General features: G+C 40.5%; 2 pseudogenes; both read left to right on the top strand.

The window, feature by feature from the left end:
- The first annotated feature begins 2,648 nt into the window (after positions 1–2,648).
- Positions 2,649–3,617, top strand: LOC118615229 (annotated as a pseudogene).
- Positions 3,618–17,008: 13,391 nt separating this feature from the next.
- Positions 17,009–22,028, top strand: LOC118643836 (annotated as a pseudogene).
- The last annotated feature ends 3,254 nt before the right edge of the window (positions 22,029–25,282 follow it).

Here is a 25,282-nt window from a genome sequence, read left to right as displayed (position 1 = left end):
CAGTAATAATGCCTTTTATGCACATGCCAACATGAAAATACATGTACATACATTCAACTAAACAAAGAAAATCATCACCAGTGATACCCATGGATATACTAACAGGAAGGAACCATGATGAACTTTTATAGATATTGACCAAATGTGTTAACTACATTAGGAGGATGGACATTGGTGCCCCAACTATTTGGATAAGAACATTAAAATTTAGAATGGATTGATTCTTTCCAATTTTATTTTTCTTTTATTGAATTTATTGGGGTGATATCAGTTTACAAAATTATATAGGTTTCAGGTGTACAATTCTATACTACATCATCTGTATATTGTATTGTGTGTTCATCACCCTAGGTCAAATTCCTTCTATCACCATTTCTCTCCGCATACCCTCTTTTATGTCTCCCCAACCCCCTTTCCCTCTGTAATCACCATACTGTTGTCTGTGTCTATGAGGATATTTTTTTCTTTTTGCTTATACCCTTTACCTTTTTACCCATCCCTGCAACCCTCCTCCCCTATGACAGCTGCCAGTCTGTTCTCTATGAGTCTGTTTCTATTTTGTTAGTTTATTTTGTTCATTAGGTTCCACATATAAGTAAAATTATGTGGTACTTGTCTTTTTCTAGCTGGCCCATCTCACTTAACAGCTGATATTTGGTAGATACAAGATTTAAAATCCAAATTGCAGTTTCTGATTACAAAATTTTTGCATTTGATAACACTTAGAAAAGTCTTCTACTATTACATGTTAAAAATCCCCCACTTTTTGTACTTTGTGTATTTTCTTTTAAGAATTTTGCAATCTATTCCCTTTGCTAATTTTTTCTAGTGGGATGTTTAATTGGTCAGCAGTCTTGATAATGTTAAGATAGTACTCTTTTCTCTGCTGAATAAATTACTTTTTCCTGTTTTGTTAGTTCTTCTGGGCATCATGGGGATAGAACTGTTACTGGAATGCTGCCAGAACCAAGGGAGTTTTTCATCACAATCTCTAGGGACCACCTGAGCTAATTAGATCTATTTTTCCACATGTTCTTTTTTTCCCCTCTCCGTCAATTTTTGAAACTATTTTTAATGTTGCATTTGTGGAATATAATGAACTAAACAAACTGCTGAAAAAAATTAACCCAGAGACATAAAGGTGGGGTACAGACTGACAAGCCTCAGAGGAGGGTTTGGGCAGGAGGACCACAGAACATACATGCATGTACGCATGACCAATGAACATAGACAACAAAGCTGGGGATGGGGCGGGGGGGGGGAGGGAGGAGGGTGTCGATGGGGGAAAAATGAGAAACATCTGTAACAAAAATAAATTAATAAGTAAAAAGTTAATTAATTAAAAATACTGGACACAAAATGGTCATATTAAAATGAAGCCTCATGTTAACATGTTTTGGGATGACTTAACAACTGGAATTTGAGTACTATTTTTACATTTTTAGGGGAAAGATAATTTGATGTTGACAGCTTGCCTGGTATCATTATTTTCCTAATTATTGTAGCTGGGGGTGAGAATAGCCTGGCAGTAACATAGCCCTAGGAGTCCATAGTGTGAGTGTGTGTGTGTTGTGTGGAGCATGAATAGCTCTCAAGGCAGGGGTACCTGAGTGCATATACTCCAATTTGTGACCCTTAAAATACAGGTGCCAGAATATTAATTGACAAATGAAAATAATGAGGGAACACGTTTATATCCATTAGACTCCTTGTGAATTGAAATTTCAGCAACAGCAGGGAAGCCAACTCTTCCCCCCACACACTCTGACAACATCTCTCATCACTCTCCCTCTTTCTCATTCCCCTGGACACACTGGTTTCCTCTTGGGACTTGAATTTCTAAAACATTTGCCTTTTCAGAGGCTTTCCCTGGCTTTTCCTCTGAGAAGCACACACTTCCCCCAGATCCTAATACTCCCTTCCCTCCCTCCCCTGTGGTCTCTCTTTAAAAGTGCAGGTCTGTATGAACGCCCAGTAATAATAACACCCCCATCTACTCTCCCCTTTATACCTAATTTCTTTTTCTTCTTCTTTTTTTCTTTATTGATTTTTAGAGAGAAAGGAAGGGGGGAGGGACAGAGAGATAGAAACATCAATGAAAGAGAACATCAATTGGCCACCTTCTGCATGCCCCCTACTGGGGATTGGGCCCAAAACCTGAGCATGTGCCCTGGCCAGGAATCAAACCAGCGACCTCTTGGTGCATGGGTGGAAGCTCAATCACTGAGCCACACCGGCTAGGCTAATTTCTTTTTCTTCATAGCACCTGTCACCATCTGATAATTTATATATTTTTAATTTGCTTATATTCTTTCATTTAACTATAGGAACTTTCATTTCTCAGCATTGTATACTCTTTGCCTAGAAGTTTTTCAGTCCTCAATTTGTCTTCCCCAAGTGCATGAAAGAATTTCTCATTAAAGATGTAGGATATATGACCACTTGAGGAAAAGTTTGAGTGGGACAGAAATTCCTGTTCAGAGATGGCACAGGGAATCCCCTGAAGGGAACATGTCCCATATGAAAATTATGGATATTTAGTTTTGAATGCAAAATGTAAATTATAGAATTGCAACTGTATTTGTAATGCTTACTTTTGAGGAAATTGGCCATGTTATTTTTTCTTTCCTGCTAGTCACCTCCACAATATGGAAATAAGGAATGGCATACAAATTTCAGAATTTCTTTTTCTGGTATTTTCAGAGGAACCAGAACTGCAGCTCCTCATATTTGGGCTTTTCCTGTCCATGTACCTGATCACTGTGTTTGGAAACCTGCTCATCATCCTGACCATCAGCTCAAATTCCCACTTCCACACACCCATGTACTTCTTCTCTAACCTGTCCTTGGCAGACATTTGTTTCACCTCTACCACCATCCCAAAGATGCTGTGGAACATCCAGACACAGAGCAAAGTTATTACCTATGCAGGTTGCATCACACAGATTCATTTTTTCCTACTCTTTGCAGGATTGGATGACGTCTTTCTGACTATGATGCCCTAAGACTGCTTTGTAGCCATCTGTCACCCCCTGCACTACACAGTCATCATGAATCTCTGTGAAATGCTGGTTCTGGTGTCCTGGATCATGAGTACCCTGAATTCCTTGTTACAAAGATTAATGGAGTTGCAGTTGTTTTTCTTTGTAGTTTTGAAGACCCGCCACCCCCCCACTTTTTCTGTGACCTCAATCTGATGGTCCAACTTGCCTGTTCTGACACCTTTTTTAATAACATTGTGATATATTTTTAAACTGGGATGCTTGGTTGTGGTTCCATTGCTGGTATCTTTTACTCATATTCTAATATAGCTTCCTGCATACATGCAATCCCATCACCTCAGGGAAATATAAAGCATTTTCTCTCTGTGCATCTCACCTCTCAGTTGTCTCATTGTGTGTGTGTGTGTGTGCTAGTGTAGTTTATCTCAGCTCTGCTGCTACCCACAGCTCACTCTCAAGTGCAACAGCCTCAGTGATATACTTGGTGGTCACACCCATGCTGACCCTTTCATCAACAGTCTCAGAAACAAAGATATAAAGAGGGCTCTGAAAAGATTCATTGGGATGGCAAGTGTTCAAGGGACAATTGTCTTGTGGGTGTAGAAGTGCCCTTAATTAGAGGGCACAAAGTCTCAGAGCCTGAAATTTCTTTTATTTGATCAGATTGTGGAAGTAAAACTTCTATTTATTTCCTGGAATTTCCATTTCTTTGAATTTAACTTCTTTATACAATTTTAGTAATTTTCTTCATTACATTTCTGCTCTTTCTGATATACAGAGTATTTCTCTTTGTCCATTTATATATATTCCCACATTTTTTTAAAAGTTGGATCAGAAATGCTTACCAATTTCTGTATCTTACATGGAGCAACTTGGATTTCTAAAAAGTAATTTTTTCTCAAATGACTTATTTCATGCCAAGTAACTTAGCCTAGTTTTCTGGAAAGAATAATCATGGGTTGTATTACTGATATGGACAAAACATCACACTCATCAACTAAGGCCATTTGTATGATTTTGTTATAAAGGAAAATATGACATCATAATTTTCACTTTGGGTTTGTCATTCTTTGTTACATCACTACCTTAACTGCTCTTCCTGAGAATGTAGATTTTGACATTTTTCCATTTAAATCACAGCTTATTGATAAAGAAGCTATTAGCTAGGAATGCCTGAGGTACTCACCTAGACCCATACTACTTGTGTCAAACTCCACAGACATTTCCCTGACCTGAGCCTATGCTTGGACTGAACCAGCCCTTTGGTTCTTATTATGATTGCAAGAAGCACCTCAGTAACAGCCATCACAGAACTTTAAAAAAAAAGTTTATTATTCACAGGCACTTGACAAACCAAAAAACCATGCCAGGAGATGGACAATGAGAATGAGGGAGGGAGAAAAAGAGAAATAGATAGAGATAGATAGATAGATAGATAGATAGATAGATAGATAGATAGATGATAGATAGCACCCAATGGCTCTGTATTTATTGGGGTCCATGGGCAGGGTGGCTCGGTTTTCACAGTTTCACTATTAGCATATTTCAAACATAAAAGTGAAATTAGGGCACTGCAAAGGAAAAGCAGGGTCACTCATGAGGTAAGTTATCTACGTTACTCAGGGTTTTCTAAAAGGGGAACTTCCTGTGTGAGGGCAACTTGAATGCTTATATAGTACTTTTATCATATAGCTGGCAATGTTTATTTGGCATGGATGTCTTTGAAATAGATGTCTTGAAAATAAAAAGCTTAATTACAGCCACTTACATTACAACAAAAAAACCTTAATGTCAGACATTTACACTACAAAAATACTACCATGGTTTATAACTGGTCTCCTGGTTTTATTCTGCTACTGGCAAAAAATTGATTATCAAACTTATATCTTGCTATGAAGTCTACACAGAAAGACAAATTTTAATAAATAAATTAACCTGATATTACCTTAGAGAAAAACTTCAAAATGAGGAAGGATTATTTCAGGGATGCAAGGCTGGTACAATATTCACAAATCAATAAATGTGATATATCACATAAACAAAATGAAGGATAAAAATCACATGATAATATCAATACAGGCAGAAAAAAACATTCAATAAAATTCAGCACCTATTTTTTTAAAATAAAAACTCTCAGTAAAATAGGAATAGAGGGCTCCTACCTCAACATAATAAAGGCTGTATATGACAAACATACAGCCAATATCATACTCAATGGGCAAAACCTAAAAGTGTTTCCCTTCAAAACAGGAAAAGACAGGGCTGTCCACTTTCACCACTCTTATTCAACTTAATACTAGAAATCCTAGCCACAACAATTAGACAAGAAGAAATAAAAGGCATCCAAATAGGATAGGAAGAAGTTAAACTGTGCATTATTTGCAGATGAAATGATATTGTGCAGCCCAATCAGAGTCGAGATATACCCCCAGCAACAGAGGCTGGGGAGAAGACATCCATTCCCAGGCAACAGAAGCACAGACAAGCAGCTGAGACCCATCCCCAAAAACTACAGCAAAAGCTGAGCAGGAGTTGAGCCCCATGGGGCAGCAGCACTCCCCAGCCCCCAGCAGCAAGACTGGGGCCCCATAGAGGCCTGTGCAGTTCAGTAGCCCACAAAAAGAAGTGAGAAGCCAGAGACCCAGAGACTGGAGCGATCCAGCTGCCTGCCTATGGGAAGTGCAGGGTGCAGGGGCACCAGACAGACCTGTGTGACCCAGCAGGAACTGTGCAATCTAGTTACTCACGGGACCTTCGGGGTGGTGAAGCACCAGAGAGGCCTGTGCCACCCAACAGCCCATAAGATAGTCATAGAACCGGGTTCCCAAAGGGAGTGTACAATCAAGTTACTCACGGGACCTGCAGGGTGCGGGGGCACCAGAAAGGCCTGTGGAACCCAGATGCGCACAAGATAGGCTAAGAAGATGTGAAAATGGAGGTGGAGTGAGAAAAAGCTACACAGACAATCTCCCAGGACCAGACAAATCCTCGGAAAAGAAAGCAACAGAAAAGCAGCAAGACAGGACCATATAACTAGGGACACTGGTAGGATCTGCTGAGGCATGAGAGGGTGGCAGGCTGGGAGCCCAGGGACAGCAACAGTCTTAGCTGTGAGCAGCGCCCTTGGGGTATAAAGACCAAACCCTCTCCACAGCACAGAGGGCCAGGACAGAGCACTAAAATAGCCACAGCCACTCACCTGGGGGTTATGGCAGAGAAAGGGCAGACTGAGCTGGAACTCTGTAGGGACACCTGGGATTTGGAGGGCACTCAGAGTTTTTGCTGAGTTGTGGCCACAAAGGACAGTGGCCAGTGTGCTCCTTCCCAGAACTGTGGGAAAAAGCAGCAGCCCCCCCCCCCCCCCCTCAGAGATTCAGCCTTTCCCGGTTGAGGCAAAGAAATGCAAATTGAGGCTCATTAACAACCAGCATCTATCCCACTCTCTGGAAATCCTTTTATGCAGAACACCAGGGCTACATCCCACAGCACTGACTAACTGAGACTACTAGCCACCAGGAAAAAGCTAGAGGACAACTGGACCTTATTTGGGCTTGCAAATCTACCCAAGAAAGTAAGACTTGACAGCAGTGTTTAATGTGGGCCCACCCAGACTCATCCAAACCCAGTAAATGAAGCCACTAACAGCAGAACACCAACACCCACAGGAAATATTTGGCAGGCTCCAAAACCCACTGACATAGCAAAAATGGTGAAACAAAGAAACAAATCCCAAATGAAAGAACAAGAGAACTCTATCAAATATGAGATCAATGTAATGCAGCTAGGCAAAGTATCAGAGGTAGAGTTCAGAGCATGATCTTGAGGAAACAACAGCATGAGTAAGGAAATCAGCACCATGAGTAAAGATATACAAACATTGAAAACCAACCAAGTGGAAATGAACAATAACATAGCATAAATTAAGAACATACTGGAAGTACTAACCCGCAGAGTAGAGGAAGCTGAGGACCGGATTAGTGAATTAGAAGACAGGGTAGAAAATAACCAATCAGAAAACCAAAAGAAAAAAACAATGAAAAAACAGGAAGATACGAAGATACCTTAAGAGAACTGTGGGACAACTGGAAACATAATAACATTTGCATCATAGAAGTCCCCGAAGAGGAAGAAAATAAGCAAGGGTTAGAAAATATATTTGAGGAAACAGTGACAAAAAACTTTCCTAACTTGGTGAAGGAAGAAGGCATTTAAGTTCAAGAAACACAGAGAGCCCCAAGTAAGAAGTATCCAAAAAGGCACACACCACAACACATAGTAATTAAAATGCCCAAAATTAAAGACAAAAACAGAATCCGAAAGGCAGCAAGAGATAAGCATCAGGTTATCTACAAATGAAACCCCATAAGGCTCTCAGCTGACTTCTCAACAGAAACACTACAGGCCAGAAGGGAGTGGCGTGATGTAATCAAGATCATGAAAAACAAGGATCTGAATCCAAGACTACTCTATCCAGCAAGGCTATCATTCAAAGAAGAAGGTTAAATAAAGAGCTTTCCAGACAAAAAAAAAAAAAAAAGGCTAAGGGAATATATTAACACCAAACCAGCACTATAAGATATGCTAAAGTGACTGGAGTAATTAGTAGAAGAAATAGAAAGAACCACACTAAACAAAAATGGCAATAAATAAGTACATGTCAATTATCACCTTAAATGTGAATGGTTTGAATGCTCCAATAAAAAGACACAGAGTAGGGGAGAAAAAATGGCGGCAGAGTGAATGGAAGCTACACAAACCATCTCCCAGGATCAAACTGGAATTACAACGAAAATAAAGACAAATCATCAGGAAGGGGCAACCAAAAGGCAGCTTGGAGGAACACATAACTAGGGACACTGACTCAATCCTGGTAGGCTTGCAAGGACGCAAGAGGGGGCCGGGAGCCCACGGTCCACAGCGGCCTGGGCTGGGACCAACGGACTCGGCTGGAAGCTGCACCCTTGGCTGGGTCCTGTTGCCTTGGCTGGAACCAGCAGCTGACTTGGCTGGGTCCTATGACCATGGTTGGGTGCTACACTCGGCTGGGACCAGCGGCCACCTCGGCTGGGTACTACGCCCTGGGCTGGGAGCTGCTGCAGCCTCGGCAGCCCTTAGCTGGGAGCAGCGCACTCAGGTTAAAGTCCCAGGCAGTTCTATGGCACAGAGCCCGGAAAGAGGCTAAATTGGCAGTAGCCAATCACCTTTGGCTCCAGCAGAGGGAGGGCAGACTGGACTGGAACTGTGTGGGGACACTCGGGATTTGGAGGGTGCTCAGAGCTTTTGCTGAGTGCAGCCACACAGGACTGTGATCATCTTACTCCTTCCCAGGGCCCTGGGGAGAGATGGCAGCCCCTCCCTCGGAGATTCAACCCCACATGGTACCTTTGAAATGCTAATTGAGGCTCATTAACAACCAGCACCTGCCCCAGCCTATGGAAATCCCCTTACACTGAGCACCTAAGGGAGTTTTTCAGGCAACTCAGACACTGAGGTTCTTCAGGTGACCACTACAAATAGCCTCCAGGCAAAAAAGCTAGAGGATAACTACCATTCCCTGGGCGAGCAACTCTAACCAGGAAAGGTAAGACTTGACAGTGGTGTTTAAAGTGGGTCCTCCCAGCTTCATTCAAATCCAGGATATGGAGCCATGAACAGCAGAACACGAAGACCCACAGGGAAAATTAGGCAGACTCCCAAGACCACGGTGATAGCCAAAATGGTGAAACAAAGAAACAAAAACCAAATGAAAGAACAAGAGACCTCTACTGAAGATGAGATAAATGAGGTGCAGTTAAGCAAGTTAACAGAACTAGAATTCAGAGCCATGATGTTGAGGATCTCAACAGCATGTGTAAGGACAGGAGCACCATGAGTGAAGACATAGAAATGTTGAAATTTCCAATTGGAAATTAAAAACCACCAAGAAGAAATGAAGAATGACATATCAGAAATAAAAAATACAATGGAAAGTCTAAATAGCAGAGTAGAGGACGCAGAGGACCTCTAAACAGTGAATTAGAAAATAGGGTACAAAAAAATCAACCAATCAGAAAAGCAAAAGGAAAAAATAAATAAAAAATAGGAAAACAGCCTAAGAGAACTGTGGGACAACTGGAAAAGTAATAACATTCGCATCACAGGAGTCCCCGAAGAAGAAGAAAATGAGCAAGTGCTAGAGAATATATTCAAAGAAATAGTGACAGAGAACTTCCCTAATTTGGTGAAGGAAGAAGGTATTCAAGTTCAACATGCACAGAGAGCCCCAAGTGAGAAGAACCCCAAAAAGCCCACACCAAGACACAAAGTAATCAAAGTGCCAAAAATTCAAGACAAAGAGAGAATCCTACAAGCAGCAAGAGAGAAGCAACAGGTTACCTACAAAGGAAACCACCTAAGGCTCTTAGCTGATTTCTCACAAGAAACACTACAGGCAAGAACGGAATGGCATGAGGTAATCAAGGTCATGAAAAACAAGAATCTGAATCCAAGACTACTCTACCCAGCAATGTTATTATTCAAAATGGAAGGTCAAATAAAGAGCTTCCCAGACAAAAAAAGACTAAGGGAATAATACATTAGCACCAAACCAGCACTGCAAGAAATGTTAGAAGGACTGCTGTAATTAGGAGAAATGGGAAGAAAAATAGAACCACATTAAACAAAAATGGCAATAAATAAGTACATATCAATAATCACCTTAAATGTAAATTGATTGAATGATCCTATAAAAGACACAGAGTAGCTGATTGGATAAGAAAGCATGACTCATCTATATGTTGTTTACAAGAGACCCACCTCACAAAAAAAGACTCACACAGGTAGAGAGTGAAGGGATGGAAAAAAAATCTTACAAGCAAACAAAAAGGAAAAAAAGCTGGGGTAGCAATACTCATATCTGATAAAATAGATTTCAAAATGAAGGCTATAACTAGAGACAAAGAAGGCCACTACATAATATTAAAAGGATCTATCCAATAGCAAGATATAACCTTGATAAACATATATGCACCCAATATAGGAGCGACAAAATATATTAAAAATCTTCTAGAAGACTTCAAAGGAAAAATCGATAGGAATACAATCATAGCAGGGGACTTCAAAACCCTGCTGACATCTCTGGATAGATCCTCTAGACAAAATACTAGCAAGGAAACAGAGACTCTAAATGAAGCACTAGACCAAATGGATTTAATAGACATCTACAGAGAATTACACCCCAAAACTATAGAATTCACATTGTTCTCAAGTGCACATGGAACATTCTCAAAGATAGACAACAAGTTAGGGCACAAACTAAGTCTCTATAGTTCAAGAAGACTGAAATCATATCAAGCATCTTCTCAGATCACAATGGCATGAAACTAGAAATCAACTGCAAGAAGAACATGCAAAGACATTTGAACACATGGAAGCTAAATAGCATGTTATTAAACAATAAATAGGTTACCAAGGAAATCAAGGAAGAAATTAAAAACCTCCTGGAAACCAATGAAAATGAACACACAACAACACAAAATCTATGGGATGCAGTGAAAGCAGTTCTGAGAGGGAAGTTCATAGCACTACAGGCCTACCTCAAAAAACAAGAAAAATCTCTAATAGACTATCTATCCTCACAACTTAAATAACTATAAAGCAAACAAAAAGAAAACTCCAGAGCAAGTAGAAGGAAGGAAATAGTAAAGATCAGAGCAGAAATAAATGACATAGAGTCCAAAAAGCAATTCAAAGGATCAATGAAACAAAGAGCTGGATTTTTGAAAAGATAAACAAGATTGATGGACCCTTAGCTAGACTCACCAAGAAACAAAGAGAGAGAACCCAAATACCCAAAATCAGAAATGAAAGAGGAGAGATAACAACTGACACCACAGAAATACAAAAGATCGTTAACAACTACTATGAACAATTATATGGCAACAAATTCCACAATCTAAGTGAAATGGACAAATTTCTAGAAACACATAGTCTCCCAAAACTGGACCAGGAAGAGATAGAAAACTTGAACAGACCAATATCAACAGAAGAAATTGAAGATGTAATCAAGACTCTCTCAGCAAACAAAAGCCCAGGCCCGGATGGCTTCATAGGGGAGTTTTACCGAGCATTCAAAGAAGAACTAACACCCATTCTCCTCAAACTATTTCAAAAAATTCAAGAAGGAAGACTTCCAAACTCGTTTTATGAAGCCAGCATAATTCTAATTCCAAAACCAGAAAAAGACACTACAAAGAAAGAAAACTACAGGCCAATATCCCTGATGAGCACAGACACCAAAATCCTGAACAAAATACTAGCAAATCGGCTCCAGCAATACACTAAAAAAAAATATCTACCATGACCAAGAGGGATTCATCCCAGGGATGCAAGGCTGGTACAATATACACAAATCAATAAACGTGATACACCACATAAATAAAATGAAGAATAAAAACCACATAATCATATCAATAGATGCCGAAAAAGCCTTCAACAAAATCCAGCATCCATTTCTGATAAAAACGCTCAGCAGTGTGGGAATAGAGGGATCATATCTCGACATAATAAAGGCCATATATGAAAGACCTACAGCCAACATCATACTCAATGGGCAAAAACTAAAAGCATTTCAGTTAAGAACAGGAACAAGGCAAGGATGCCCACTTTCACCAATCTTATTTAACATAGTACTGGAAGTCTTAGCCACAGCAATCAGACAGGAAGAAAAAATAAAAGGGATCCAAACTGGAAAGGAGAATGTGAAATTGTCATTATTTGCAGATGACATGATACTATACATAGAAAACCCCAAAGACTCTATCAAAAGTTTTCTAGACTTAAATGAATTTGGCAAAGTAGCAGGATACAAAATTAACGTCAAGAAATTGATGGCATTCTTATACACCAATGATGAACTCGCAGAAAGAGAAACTAAGAAAACAATCCCATATACCATTGCGGCAAAAAAATTAAGATACCTAGGAATAAACTTAACCAAAGAAATAAAGGACCTATTCGCAGAAAACTACAGGTCATTGAAAAAAGAAATAGAGGAAGATATAAAAAAGTGGAAGCACATACCCTGTTCATGGATCAGAAGAATTAACATTATTAAAATATCCATACTACTCAAAGCAATCTATAGATTCAACGCAATCCCCATCAAAATACTAACGACATAATTCACAGAACTAGAACAAATACTTCAAAAGTTCATATCGAACAAAAAATGACCTCAAATAGCCACAGTAATCTTGAAAAGGAAGAACAAAGTGGAGGGATCCCATTACCAGATTTCAGGTTATACTAAAAAGCCATTGTAATCAAAACAGCCTGGTACTGGCACAAGAACAGGCATATAGATCAGTGGAACAGAACAGAGAACCCACAAGTGAACCCAAGGCAATATGCTCAATTAATATTTGACAAAGGTGGCAAGAGCATACAGTGGAGTAAGGACAGCCTCTTTAATAAATGGTGCTGGGAAAACTGGACAGCTACATGCAGAAAAATGAAACTAGACCATCAACTTATACCCTACACAAGAATCAACTCAAAGTGGATAAAAGACTTAAATGTGGCTCGTGAATCTATAAAAATTCTAGAAGAAACTGTAGGCAACAAAATTTCAGAAATCATGTGCAGCAGAATTTTCACTGATACATCCCCTAAGGCAACAGAAACAAAGAAGAAAATGAACACATGGGACTACATCAAACTCAAAAGCTTCTGTACAGTGAAACATACAATCATCAAAATGGAAAGGTAACCGACTGTATGGGAGAGCATAATTGCCAATGATCTATCAGATAAGGGGTTAATTTTCAATATATATAGAGTGCTCATATAACTCAACAAAAGGAAGACAAAGAGCCCAATTGAAAAATGGGTAGAGAACTAAATAGATACCTCTCCCAACAGGACATGCAAATGGCTAAGAGACATATGAAGAAATGCTCAGCATCACTAATCATCAGAGAGATGCAAATTAAAACAACAATGAGGTATCACCTCACACCTGTCAGAATGGCCGCCATCAACAAATCATCAAACAACAAGTGTTGGCAAGGGTGTGGGGAAAAGGGGACTCTAGTGCACTGCTGGTGGGAATCCAGAGTGCTGCAGCCACTATGGAAAACAATATAGTGTTAGCTCAAAAAATTAAAAATGGAACTTCCATTTGATCCAGTGATCCCACTTCTAAGAATATACCCTAAGAAGCCTGAAACACCAATCAGGAAGAATATATGTACCCCTCCCCCCCCATTCATAGCAGCACTATTACAATAGGTAAGATCTGGAAACAGCCCAAGTGTCCATCAGTAGACGAATGGATCAAAAAGCTGTGGTACATATACACAATGGAGTACTATGCAGATGTAAGAAAGAAAGATCTCTTATCCTTTGAGACGACATTTTGGGACCTGGAAAGTATTATCCTAAGCTAAACAAGCCAAGCATAGAAAGACAAGTATCATATGATCTTACTTATTTGTGGAATATAATGAACATAACAGTCTGAGGAATGGGGTAGTCCCAGAGACATGGAAGTGGGGTACAGACTGACAATCCCCAGAGGAGGGGGTGGTGGGAGAGAGATAAACCACAGAACTTACATGCATATATGCATGAATAATGGACATGGACAACAAAGGTGGGCACAGGGCAGGGAGGGAGAGGGAGGGATGAATCAGTTGGGGAACAAGTAGAAACATCTATAACAAAATTAAATTTATTAATTAAAAAATAAAATAAAATTTGGGAAAGACAAAAAGCTAATTAGGAGAAGTAAAGAAATCATGTGACATCCAAAATAAAATAAAAAAAAGAAAGAAAAGAAATTTAATTCCATTGTTCCTACATTTATACACGATAATTGGCTTTCTTCCCAGTTAACAAAGCTACCTCCTACCCCATTAAGTGTGAATCAACTACCAGGGGTCTACATCCTGCTCTGACCCATGCAGCATTAGATTTTTTCCATTTAATTAAATTATCAAAATACAATTACACATAATAAACTGCATATTTAATGTGTAAATTCAATGAATTAATGTAGCCATAAAAATGTAAGTAAATCCTGCCCTGGTCAGTTTTGCTCAGTGGTTGGAGCGTTGGCCTGCGTTCCGGAAAGACCTGGGTTTGGTTCCCGCTGAGGGCATGTACCTCAGTTGCAGTTTGTCCCCGGCCCTGGTTGGTCGTGCAGGTGGCAGCCACTCGATGTGTCCCTTTCATGTCGATGTTTCTCTCTCTCTCTCTCTTCCTCTCTCTCCCTCCCACTCTATCTGAATAAAGAATGGAAAAATGTCCTCAGGTGAGAATAGAAAAAAAAAATTTAAGTAAATCCTTCACATTTCTATTTGTGTATAATTTAAGACAGCGTACAAAAAACTTAACTACTTTGTTACATAATTGTTAAAAATTTAATCTCTCTGATTTTTCTTATTTCTGAAAGTAGTGTGGGAAACTAAACAAGAAAAACTTTTAAGGGTAAAGGGTGTGTGTGTGTTTGTGTATACATTCTCCTTTCAAATAAGCACACCCACACACACATATATGCACAGGGACACATTCATGATTACTTCTTTTATGTTTATTTTCAAAAATTAATTAATTTATTTTTGTTACAAATGTTTCTCCTTTTTCCCCTCACTGATTCCCCTCTCCCCATCCCTCCCCACCCTGTCTCCAGCTTTGTTGTCCATATCCATTGTTCATGCATACATGCATATAAGTTCTGTGGTTTATCTTTCCCCCAACCCCCTCTTCTGGGGATAGTCACTTCCACATCTCTGTGACTACCCCATTTCTCAGACTGTTATGTTCATTATATTTCACAAATGAGTGAGATCATATGATACTTGTCTTTCTCTGTTTGGCTTGTTTCACTTAGGATAATACTTTCCAGGTCCCTCCATGCCATCTCAAAGGATAAGAGAACTTTGTTTCTTACAGCTGCATAGTACTCCATTGTGTATATGTACCATAGCTTTTTTATCCATTTGTCTACTGATGGACATTTGGGTTGTTTCCAGATCTTAGCTACTGTAAATAGTGCTGCTATGGACATGGGGGTACATATATTTTTTCTGATTGTTTCATGCTTCTTACTTCTTTTATGTTTAAAGGAAACTTCAAAGAAATTTAGAGAAGATAGAAATGAAAAGAATTAAGGTTTAAATTATGACATAAAAGAATGTAGAAATATAAACATAATGATCAAGAAGAATGATGACCTTAATTTTAATAATGAATTTCACTTTCTAATTTAATGTCACAAAGGCATTATAATCAGACCATATTAATATTTATACAGTGAGGACTTCACTGTACCAACTAATACGGTGGAATATCTCCAAATAGTTTTAAAATTTATTTTTTACTTCATTTGGATTTTTAAGTTGAAATGCCCTCCTTCAAGGGAACCTAGTGAATAAATTGAGAGACTTAAACTCAGTTACCTTAAACAAATTTTATTGAATAAATGTCTGTATTAGATTCCTGTAGCTGCTGTAAAATATTCCCAAACTGGCTGTTTAAAACAAAACAAAAAAAAAATAGATGTGTTCAGAGTTCCAGATATCAGAAGCCTGAAATGAGTCTCACTGGCTAATATCAAGATGTCTGCAGGTCTGGGTTCCTTCTAGAGGCTCCGGGAAGAATCCAATTCTTACAAATTCCATTTTGTATTGCTGGCCACCTGCATTCCTTGGCTCATGTCTCTTTCTCAATCTTCACAGGCAGCAGTGTACATTTTCATCTTGTCCCCCTCTTCTGTATGTAGGAGAGCACTGTGGCTACCTTAGTCCCACCTAAATGATCCTGGCTCATCTTTCATCTTAAAGTCAGTTGATTAGCAACCCTATTGCATTTGCTACCCTAATTCTCCCCTTGCTATAAAAAATAAGATAATAAAAGGTACTGGGGATACAGATATAAACATCTTTTGGAAGTCCTTATTCTGCTTACTACAAAGCCTTTTCGAAAGGTGTATTATCTTGTGTCATTAGTACTGACCACATACAAATAACATTTATTAAAATGAAATAAGACAATCCATATAAGATTTTAACTTCAGTCCATGGAGCATTAAAAGATCTAGATATAGCCCTGCCAGTTTGGCTCAGTGGTTAAAGTGTCAGCTTGTGGACCAAAGAGTTGTGGGTTCAATTCTGGTCAAGGGCACATACCTCAGTTGCGGTTTGGTCCCTGGCCCTGGTCAGAGTCACGCAGGAGGCAACCAATTGATGTGTCTCTCTCACATCTATGTTTCTCTCTCTATCTGCCTCTGTGTCTCTCTCTCTCTCTCCCTCCCCCTCCCACCCTGTCTGAAGATCAATGGAAAAATATTCTCAGGTAAGGATTTATAAGTAAATAAATAAATACTCTAGATATATCTTATAATTAACAAAAAAAATTTTAACCGAAGCACTAAATGACATCTTAATTTGTGGTTACAAGCATGAATCTCCTAATTAATTTGTCAAATGCATCATGTAGCAAAGGATCATGTACCATGGTTTTATAGCAAAGGAACATACCTCTGTGCCTTTGTTCAAGGGGAGAATACCAATTTCTAGAGCTATCAAGAGCTGTTCCCCACCACAAGTCAATGCTTTGAAGGTCCATGGACCCAGTCACAATAAGTTACTCAGTCTTGGATTTGGAGAAAACATTAACTCTAGATTGGAATAAGGTATCAGGATGTTAGACCTCTGGAATGGAGGTGAGTTCATTAAGAAATAGTAATAAAAACTGGATTCACCTAACTTTTAATATGGTCTCCTGGGAATAGTGTATCAGCAGAAAAAAATTCCTTTGTGCCCAGACCAGCGTCTCAAAGGGAAATGATGTATTCAGGGGTGAGAGTAACAATGGAAACAGTGACTAAGGAGCAGATAAAGAGAGCAGTAAATATCTTCGCTGCTGCAGTCCATCACTGCGTGCAACCCTGAGCTGAGCAAAAAATGGTTGTTGCTTTGGATTCCTAAGCCTGGTTGGGAACAAATGCTTCTCATCTTCCTCCTGTCTTGTCTGGGTACAGAGCTTCAGTCTCCATGATGAATGATCTGGGGAGGATTTCAGACTTCCACACAAAAAAATTCCACATAAAGATTCCATCCAGGTAAGTGTGAGAACCCAGTAGCTGCTTCAGGAAAGATTCAAAGAGCTAGAAACCTGAGAACTTCTACTTAAAGCCACCTGAGAGTCAAACCAGCCTAACCCATAGCTGAGAGATTGCCATGTTTGTGCCACACTGCTAATTAATTTTCATTAATTTATTCAGTATTTTACAAAGAAAAATCTCTGTTGGACTCAGCAATACAAGGGTAATTGTTGACAAGCGATAAGAATGAAAGTCCAGTTGGATGAGACCAAGGAAGGATTGGAGGCATAAAGTGTTTTAATAAAATTAGAACATATTAGTAGAGGAATTTTGAAGTTAAGAGAAGTGGGGAAATAGAGTAATAGAGGGCATTTTTTTAACTTTTAAAGATAAGATGTATTTGAGCCTGTTTTGTATTTTTTAGAAAGGTCCAGATCCATGGAAATAGGTATTACCTTGCACAGTAATTCTTGAGACATACATTTCACAGTATATCATTCATATTGGGTATTCACATGAAAATTTGTATTTAATATGCTAATGAGCATTATTGTGCAAATTGTGTTGTAAATTGTGTTTATTCTCTTATTAACAAGAGGTGAGGAAGAGTTTGTGACATAGGGAAAAAATCAGCCAAATCTTATCACCAATGATAACCATTCATTTATCACTCCACACAGGGAGGAACTATAAGCTTTTGAGGGAGAGTATTAATTTACAGTAATTAATTTAGAATGATTTTGTTGTCTCTCCAAACAGCTAACATGGGGTAGATTCAGATTCAAAACAAAGATTTCGTTTTCTGATTCAAAATCATTTAGAAAAGTCTTACCATTTATCTTTTTAAAAATCCTCATCTATTGTTATACATCATATATTTTCTGTTGTAAATTGTGTTTATTCTCTTTGCCTAATTTTTAGTGGGTGATCAATTAGTACTATAACTTGACATCGTAAAGATAGCACTCATTTCTCTTTCAGATAAATTAGTTTTTGCTGTTTTATTAGTTAATCTGGGCATCAAGAGGATAGAACTGGGGTTGGAATGCTGCCGGAACCAAGGAGCTTTGTCCTCATCACCCTCTCTCAGGCGCCCTCTGAGCTATTAGATTTTGTTTTTCTCCATGTCCTCTCTCACTTTTCCCCAAATGGATTAAAAAATTTTAATACAGGGCACAACATTATCTTAATAAAATGCAGTCAAAAGTCCATGGGAAGCTTATCAACTTGAATTTGGGAACTATTTCTCCATTCTTTGTGATATAGAAACTTGATATTAACAACCTGCCTGTATCATTCCTTTCCTAATTATTGCAGCTGTGAGAAAAGCAGGGAATAACATGGCACCAAGAGGTCTTAGTGTGCTGTGTTTGTGTATGTGTGTCTGTGTCCACATAAGCACACATTTTGTGGGACATGAACAGTACTCTGGGCAGTGGTACCTAAGCTCATATACTCCAAAATGTGATCCCTTAAAAACAGACACTACAGCCCTGGCTGGTGTGGCTCAGTTGATTGTAGCATCTGCCCATACACCGAAAGGTGGCAGGTTCAATTCATGGTCAGAGCACAAACCCAGGTTGCATGTTCAATGCCCCAGTCAGGGCACGTATGGGAGGCAACCAATCAATGTTTCTCTCTTCGGCCTTCCTATCTCTAAAGCAAAACAAAACAAAACAAAACAAACAAACAAAAATACTAAAAAGTGTATCTTCACATGAAGATTAAAAATAAATAAATAAAAATATTTTTAAAAAACAGACAATAGAATCTTTTTAAAAATTTTTTATTAATTTATTTTTGTTACAGATATTTCTCCTCCCCCCCCCCATTGACACCCTCCTCCCCATCCCCAGCTTTGTTGTCTTTGTCCATTGGTTATGCACACATGCATGTAAGTTTTGTGGTTTATCTCTCCCCCTCCACCCCATCTTCTGAGATGGACAGACACTACAATCTTAACCAATGGATGAAAATAAAGAAAGAAAACATTTTGATTCACAGGAATCCTTTGAAATACAATATAAAATTAAAAGAAACGACATGTAGGTGAGGGAGTACCTATGCTTTGATTTCAGCAGCGGCAGCGAGGCCACCTCATTCCTTACATTCTCTGACACCATTTCTCATCACTCTCCCACCTGCTCATTCCCCTTCACACTCTGGCTTCCAAGACCATATGATTTTACTCATATGTGGTATATAAAACTGAAAGCAACAAGTGAACAAACGAGAAAAATAAATAAAAACTCATAGACACACACAACAGTATGGTGATTACCAGGGGAAAGAGGGGTGGGGGGTAGTAAAGAGTAAAGGAAGAAGATTTGGCTTTGGGTGGTGGACACGGAATGCAGTAAACAGATGATGTATCATAGAATTGAACATTTAAAACCCATATAATTGTATTAATCAAGGCACCCCAGTAAATTTAATTTTTTAAAAATAGCCTTGAGTATCTGAAACAAATGTCATCCTCAGGGTCTTCACACTCACTCTTTTCAAAACAGGGCACACTCTTCCCCAAATAACTTAATGACTCACACTGTCTTCCTCTAGGACTCTATTCAAATGTCACCTTGTTTGCAAGATATCCTGAACTCTCAGTAAAACATAACACCTCCATTCAATCTATTTTATACCTGCTTCTTTTTCAGAACATGTCACCCTCTGACATAGCATATGTTTTTCCATTTGCTAATTTATAGTGTTTTCCCATTATTGGATTACAGAAAACTTTGTTTCTCAGCATTCTATACTCTTACCCTAGAAGATGGTCAGCACTCAACATAAATTCCTCAAATGCACAAAAGAATTTTGCATTAAGACTGCATATTAAGACTGTATATGATGTCTTGGGGGGAGAGCTGAGTGTAGGGCAAGAATTCTCAAACACAGCTGTCACAGCAGATCCGACAAAGGCGATATGATCAATATAGTGGTGGTCACCTGAAGAACCTTGGTTTCTGAGTTGCCTGAAAAACTCCCTCAGGTGCTTAGTGTAAGAGGATTTCCCGAGGGTGGGGCAGATGCTGGTTGTTAATGGGCCTCTATTAGCATTTCAATGGCCACCAGGTGGGGTTGAATCTCCGCGGGAGGGGCCGCCACCTCTCCCCAGGGCCCTGAGAAGGAGTAAGATGACCACAGTCCTGCGTGGCTGCACTCAGCAAAAGCTCTGAGCGCCCTCCAAATCCCGAGTGTCCCCACACAGTTCCAGTCCAGTCTGCCTTCCCTCTGCCAGAGCCCAAGGTGAGTGTCTGCTGTCAATTTAGCCTCTGTCCGGACTCTGCGTCGTGGAGCCGCCTGGGACTTTTAACTGGAGGGCTCTGCTCCCAGCCAAGGGCAGCACCAGCCGAGGGTGTAGCACCCAGCCGAGGGCGTAACACCCAGCCGAGTTCACAGGACCCAGCCGAGGGCGTAACACCCAGCCGATGCCACATAACCCAGCTGCAGTCGCCGGATGCAGCCGAGGGGGCAGCAGCTTCCAGCCGAGGCAGCTGGACCCGGCCGAGGTCACAGGACCCAGCCGAGGTCACAGGACCCAGCCGAGGTCACAGGACTCAGCCGAGGGTGCAGCTTCCAGCCGAGTCTCCTGGACCCGCCAGAGTCCACCGGTCCCAGCCCAGGCCAATGTGAACCGTGGGCTCCCGCCCCCTCTCGCGTCCTCGCAAGCCTACCAGGATTGAGTCAGTGTCCCTGGTTATGTGGTCCTCCAAGCTGCCTTTCAGTTGCCCCTTCCTGACGATTTGTCTTTATTTTCGCTGTAAATCCAGTTTGGTCCTGGGAGATGGTCTGTGTAGCTGCCATTCACTCCACCGCCGTTTTTTTCCCCTACCTCTGTGACCAATATGATCAATATAAATATATAATTACTTGATTGAAAAACATAAATTCTAGCATTTCTTTATGTTAATACCCACATATGTAAAAATTAATCATTTTATTTTTCTTCCTAGTTATGACCACCACAACATGGTACAAGGAAATCATACACAAATAGCAGAATTTCTTCTTTTGAGATTTTCAGAGGAACCAGAGCTGCAGCCCCTCGTATTTGGGCTTTTCCTCTCCATGTACCTGATCACTGTGTTGGGAAACCTGCTCATCATCCTGGCCGTCAGCTCAGACTCCCACCTCCACACGCCCATGTACTTCTTTCTCTCGAACCTGTCCTTGGTAGACATCTGTTTCACCTCCACCACTGTCCCAAAGATGCTGTGGAACATCCAGACACAGAGCAAAGTCATCAGCTATGAAGGTTGCATCACCCAGATATATTTTTTCATATTATTTGCAGGGTTGGATGTCTTGCTCTTGACCGTGATGGCCTATGACCGCTTTGTGGCTATCTGTAACCCCCTGCACTACATGGTCACCATGAACACCTGGCTCTGTGGACTGATGATTCTGATGTCCTGGATCATGTGTATCCTGAATTCCTTGTTACAAAGCTTAATGGTGTTGCAGCTGTCCTTCTGTGAAGACTTGGAAATCCCCCACTTTTTCTGTGAACTCAAACAAGTAGTCCAACTTGCCTGTTCTGACATCTTTATTAATAACATCATAATGTATCTTGGAGTTGGGCTGATGGGTGGTTGTCCCCTGGCTGGTATCATTTACTCTTACTCTAAGATAGTGTCCTCCATACATGGAATCTCATCAGCTCAGGGGAAGTATAAAGCATTTTCTACCTGTGCATCTCACCTCTCGGTTGTGTCCTTATTTTATTGTACAAGTGCAGGAGTGTACTTTAGCTCTGCTGCTACCCACAGCTCACACTCAAGTGCAACAGCCTCAGTAATGTACACAGTGGTCACACCCATGCTGAACCCCTTCATCTACAGTCTCAGGAACAAAGACATAAAGAGGGCTCTGAAAAGATTCTTGGGATGGAAGCTATTAAAAGACCAATCATCCAGGGGCTGAAAAAATGCCTATGATTGCAGGGCTGAAAACATTAGAGCCAGAAATTGCTATTATTTGATCTAATTGGAGAAAGCAATTACTCCTTCTATTTAATTACTAGAATTTTCTTTTATTTGATTTTAAATTCCCTATACAATTTAGTAACTCGTTTGATTTATTTTTCGGTTCTGTCTGATACATGCACAATTGTCCCCCTCCCCAGTCTCTCCAAGTTTTCCCCAAACATGGATGAGATATATTTGGAAAATTACATTTTTTATAGCACAAATTGAGTTTATTAAACATATTTTTCTCTGATATAATACCTAACATCCTAAGTAAATTTTCTAGTTTTTCTAAAAGAATTATCATGAGTTATATAACTCACATTGAAAAAACTACATGTGGCAACTAAGACCACATATAATTTTATTGCAGAAGAAAATTTGAAAACAAAGCTGTCGTTTTGGGTCTATCATTCTTTTTCTACATCATGATCACTACCTTAACTGCTTTTCCTGATAAAGGCAACTCTAACATGCTACTGAGTTGTTTGGTGGTGTTTTTAATCCTCATCTGAGGATACATTTTTATTGATTTAAGAGAGAAAGAGAGGGAGAGAGAGATAAAGAGAAGCATCGATGTAAAAGAGAAACATTGATCTGTTGCCTCCCAAACACAGCCCCACCAGGAATCAAACCGACAACCTTTTGGCATATGAATGACACTCTAACCAACTGAGCCACACCAGCCAGAGGTATGCTACTGGGTTTTATAACTGGTCCCCTAGTGCTCTTTTTAAAAATTCAGCCTGGTGTCCCCACTACCTATGATAGGCACTGACAAAAAATGATTATAAAAATATATTGCAATTTGTGGAATATAATGAACTAAACAAACTGTTGAACAAAATTAACCCAAAGACATAGAGGTGGGGTACAGACTGACAAGCCTCAGAGAAGTGGGGGTTTAAGGGGGAAGAGATAAACCACAGAACTTACATGCATGTATGTATGACCAATGAACATAGACAAAAAAGCTGGGGATGGGGCAAGGGAGAAGGGGAGGAAAGTGTCAATGGGGGAAAAATGAGAAACATCTGTAACAAAAACAAATTAATAAATAAAAAATTAAAAAATATATTGCAAGTGCAGTCTACATTGAAAGGCAAATTTAAATAAATAAATAAATTGACTTGAAATGGTCATAGTGTTAGAGATGACTTCAAAATGAGGAAGTGCCCTGGCTGGTGTGGCTTGGTGGCTGGAGTGTTGGCCCACACACCGAAGGGTCACAAGTTTAATTCTCAGTTAAGGACAAATACCTGGGTTGCAGGTTTGCTCCCAACTCAGGTCAGGTACATGCAGGAGGCAACCAATCGATGTATCTTTCTCACATCAATGTTTCTCTCTCTCCCTCCTTTCCACTCATTCTGAAAGTCAATGAAAAAGATATTACTGGAGTTGATCTGGGAAGATGGCATCAGGCAGGACTGGAGGGAGGGTGAGTGTGTGAGAGAGTGAGCTAGTGTGTGAGAGAGTGTGAGTGGATGATCAAACGCATGCAGTGCAGAGACATGGAGCAGGAGGTTCCTGTGCTGTGGACGGGAGCAGCCGGCCACCGTGGTAAGCGGCACTTCTCCCTGCTCTGTGGGAGATACCACCATATTGGAAGATCCCAGGTCTTCCCTGGGAAAAGGCAATGGGAGCAGCTAGGGCCCAGCAACCTGAGCCCACCAGTGCACCTGGTACCATCAAACCAGTGGACACCCTGTGTCAACACAGACCGGTGCACAGCAGTGGAGCTTCCAAGGTGCCGGTTGCAAAAGCCACAGATAGCCAGGAGCCCAGCACCATCTCCCACAGTAGCAGCCTAATCAGAGTCAAGATATACCCCCAGCAACAGAGGCTGGAGAGCATACATCCATTCCCAGGCAACAGAAGCACAGACCAGCAGCTGAGACCCATCCCCAAAAACTACAGTAAAGGCTGAGCAGAAGTTGAACCCCATGGAGCAGCAGCACTCCCCAGCTGCCAGCGGCTGGACCTGGGTCTCCACAGAGGCCTGTTAGACCCAGCGGCCCACAAGAGCAGTGGGAAGCTGGGGCTTGAGAGGGCTTGATGCAATCCATCTGCCCATGGGACCTACAGGGTGCTGGGGCACCAGAGAGGCCTGTGTGACCCAGAAGCCCACAGAAGAGTGGGAAGCCAGAGCCTAAGAGGGACTGGTGTGATCCAGCTGCCTGCCCACAGGACCTGCAGGGTGCAGGGGCACCAGAGAGGCCTGTGCAACCCAGAAGCCCACAAGATAGGTGTAGAGCCAAGTCGCCAAAGGGACTGTGTGATACAGATACTCGCAGGACCTGCGGGGTGCTGAGGCAAACAGAGGCCTGTGTGACCCAGATACCCACAAAATAGGTGTAGAGCCGGGTCTCCAAAGGGACTGTGCGATTCAGCTGCCTACAGTACAGGCAGGGAGTGCGGCTCCAACAGGGCCTGAGCTATACAGCTGCAGGTAGCACCAGCTACCAGCTGGGAACACAGCTCCAGAGGGGCCCACCTGATCCATCAGCAGAACCTACCAGGACACACCAATATCAGCCCCCAGTAGTCAGTCCTCCAGGATCCACAGCAGGCAAGAGGCGACACACAACAAAACAGTCTGGGAGGCACAGTAGCCTTATTTGATATACATTGAGCTGCATACACATCCAAACATCCCTCAGTGGGTATAGAGCTACCAGATGGCTAAAATGGGGAGACAACAAAACAACACCCAAAGGAAAAAAAAAAAGAGGAATCACCAGAAAAGGAACTACAGAAAATTGAAGACAGCAATTTGTCAGATAAAGAATTTAAAGCAGTGATTTTAAGGGTGCTCAAACAATTTGGTGAGAACTACAAGCAACTTAAGAATTAAGAAGAGCTCACTGGGAACTACTTCAGCTTAAAAAAAAAAAAAAAAGAGGTAGAAGCTATGCATAAAGAGGTAGAAGTGATGCATAAAAATAAAGAGGAAATAAAGAATGGCATAGCTTTTATTAAAAAAATACCTTAGAAGGGTGTAATAGTAGATTAGAAGAAGCTGAAGACTGAATCAGCGACTTAGAAGACAAGGTAGAGAAAAACACCCAAATAGAGCAGCAAATGGAAAAAAGTTTAAAAACAGGAAGAGAGTTCAATGAAGCTGTGAGACAATACAAAACATAACAACATTCACATTATAGGGATACTGGAAGGAGAAGAATCAGAGAAAGAAATAAAGAACCTGTTTTAAAAAATAATGACAG

Source organism: Molossus molossus, unplaced genomic scaffold (genome assembly GCF_014108415.1).
Source record: "Molossus molossus isolate mMolMol1 unplaced genomic scaffold, mMolMol1.p scaffold_m16_p_4, whole genome shotgun sequence".
NCBI lineage: Eukaryota > Metazoa > Chordata > Mammalia > Chiroptera > Molossidae > Molossus > Molossus molossus.
This window is presented reverse-complemented; position numbering and strand designations above follow the sequence as displayed.